The sequence below is a fragment of the Homarus americanus genome, unplaced genomic scaffold (genome assembly GCF_018991925.1).
Source record: "Homarus americanus isolate GMGI-L3 unplaced genomic scaffold, GMGI_Hamer_2.0 scaffold1024, whole genome shotgun sequence".
Taxonomy (NCBI): Eukaryota; Metazoa; Arthropoda; class Malacostraca; order Decapoda; family Nephropidae; genus Homarus; species Homarus americanus.
The window spans coordinates 7050101-7053013 of NW_024715228.1; the positions used below are offsets into that span (position 1 = coordinate 7050101).

The window sequence follows — 2913 nt, forward strand, 5'->3', positions numbered from 1 at the left end:
CAAACATGCGTCATAGCTACAATGCGGAATGGAAGGTTGAAGAACAGTAGTACAGGAGAGTTGACTTGATCCATACCGGCGGCGTCAGAACTCGATTAAAAACTATAACATCAATTCTCTCTTTCATTAAAATTCAACTCCCAATATCAATATGTCTTTAACTAACAGCTTTTACTGCAATGAGTAGAAATCCTGAAAACGGAATCAAACTAAAAACAAACATCAGCGGGGGAGGAGGAGCTGGGGTCTCTCTTTCACCTCTGACATTATAAGGCGGCAAGACCCACGCGCTCGCCCACCAACGTCAATACATGTGCAAGGGACGCATGCCTGGGACAAAGATATCCCACACACTTCTATCTCTCCTTTCATAACAAACATCAATAATTTTCATGGTTTTGTTAAAATCCCAGTTCACTCGAGCAAATAATTTTTCTTGTCCTGGCCACTCAGAATCAATTTGAATTTTGGCGCTCAGCTCCACGTTCAAACAATCGATGTACAATGGCCACGGCTCGTACACATACTCACACACACTACACTTACCACATGACACCACAACTCACTGGTATTTTACTCAGATTCATGAAAATACTTCACAAAATCGAAAATGGTCTTCTTAGTTCAAAAAGATACGTGCTGTAGGTCGTGGACAAATGTCATTGATTGCGTGACATTTTGTCTTCGGGGTTCAATCTACCATAAACAATAAGTGCACACACACACACATAGTTATAATGATATCGGTAATCACTGAATCATAAAATGGAGAGATTACTTTTCAGTGTATCCCTTTTGCACTATGACCTTGAAGAGCTACGGCCAAGGTCACAGCTTCGTACTCACTCGAGGGGAGAGGTGGGTGAGGCGGGGAGGGAGGCATGGGAAAGGGAAGACAGGGAGGCTGTAGCACGCGTTTGGCCAGCGTCTTGGGGCTTCTCAGCGGTCACCACTTGTCATACTTTATCACTCAGTCGCCTCTTTCTCCCTGTACAGCGTGATGTTTACCAACAGTGGTTGGAAAAGGGGAGTTGGTGGTGGTGTGATGAGACGAGCCGGCGGAATCATTAGGTAACGTTGGGTAATGGTTGAGGGCCGTGCTGGGTGCCACTGTTGCTGGGTGCAGAGGCTCCTGTAGGGGTGTTCTTTTGTGACGCAACACCTGGACCGTGTCTACACTACACCAGTACAGCGTCAGTCCCAGTTGTGCGGTGTTATATACAGCGTCACAGCGGCTGCACGATGTTATACACAGCGTCACAGCAGCTGCATGGTATTATATACAGCGACACAGCAGCTCCACGATGTTATATACAGCGTCACAGCAGCTGCATGGTATTATATACAGCGACACAGCAGCTGCACGATGTTATATACAGCGTCACAGCAGCTGCATGGTATTATATACAGCGACACAGCAGCTGCACGATGTTATATACATCGCCACAGCAGCTACATGGTATTATATACAGCGTCACAGCAGCTGCACGGTGTTGGGTCATCTTGAATCATCTGATCATGTTCTCATAAAGCACTTGGCTTGTTTCCACTCACACAACACTCTTGTAGTTCTTGGTAATTTTACTTTTTTTTCTTTTAACACAGTCACAAATTTTCACCGGGGCGTCTCAGCTTACATGGGAGAGAGTATGGCAGGTAAGGAAGCAGTGGTGTTGTGTGATGAGTGTGTTACGTAGGTGTGTGTGTATGTGTATGACTGAGGAAATGGTGGGTGACGGAGGTGGTAGTGATGGGTGTAGGAGGTGGTGGTTAGGTGACGGAGGAGTAGATGGTGTATGAGGCAGGTGGTGTTATTGGTGGTGGATGAAGGGGGTGGTGGGTGATAGGGGCTACACTTGGACAAATATCGACCCCCTACTGGTTTAATTACGTCTTCTAGTTTCATCTCACACCTGTTGCCTACACACTAGTTGCTCTTAGTCCTAAAACTACTCTTGTGTTGTGCTTCAGTATCCCCCTCCTACACCCTTCCCTCCCTCCCTCCCCCATTACCCGTAGTTTTTTACCCCAGTACACTCAAACCTGCATGAGTGTTTCTCTACACCTTACACCCGATTGCCCTAAAGTCTTTTTGATTACACCTCTACACCTCGAAGATACCTGCGTGTTGTACGAGATAACATCTATCAGCCACACCCTCTCTTCTTCAGTTTCTCACCAAACAAGCCCACACTATCGTCACCACCACACGTGTCCCAAAATACGCGGGTCATTACCCTCCCTTACCACCTCTTAAGTTACCACCACCACTACGAGTCACTAATTCACACTACGGAGAAAGGGAAAAAAATGCTGCTTACCTCTCATATGCTGTACAGGAGTTTGTACTTGCTGTCCAAAAGCCACGAGAGAACTGGAGGGATGGGAAGGAGGAGGTGGTACAGGGCTCGAGCACCGGGAGACAAGCCGCCTGCCTCCGTGAGCGTCCTGGGAGTCACTCGGTTCGACCTTACTGGGTCAAAGAGAGCAGTAGTGGAGGCGGGGAGCGCAGGCGCTGTTGGTGGAGGGGAGGCTGGGGGACCTACCTTTGGTGGGGTCCTGGGGCGCCCACAGCCCGGATGAAGGAAGAAGAGTTGCTGCTGGTGTGAGGGAGGCGGGGGGGGGTGTTAGGAGGGAGGGAAGAATTTTTGGGAGGTGGGACCGAGAGATACGTTAGGGTGGGGTGGAGTGTGCATGGTTTTGAGGAGGGCAACGTGTGTTGTATTAGATAATTAGGGTACAGTATTTGCAGTAGGGATGTGCAAAGTGCTGGTGAGGGAAATGTGTGCAGGGTGTTAAGGAAAGGAGAAAATGTGTACTCCGTGGAATATTAGGTTGAGAGGTACTGTATGTACGGGAATATGTATTGTGCAGCGTGTTAGGGATGGGGATGCGTAAATGTAGGGGAAGCAG

General features: G+C 48.2%; 1 protein-coding gene across 1 annotated transcript in view; it reads right to left on the bottom strand.

Moving 5' to 3' along the window:
* Positions 1 to 2459, bottom strand: part of LOC121856373 (glycogen-binding subunit 76A-like) — a 130592-nt gene extending 128133 nt beyond the window's left edge. The window contains exon 1 of the mRNA XM_042351909.1: positions 2322 to 2459. The gene's annotated coding sequence lies outside the window, so the exon portion shown is untranslated. The remainder of the gene's footprint in view (positions 1 to 2321) is intronic.
* Positions 2460 to 2913: the final 454 nt, after the last annotated feature.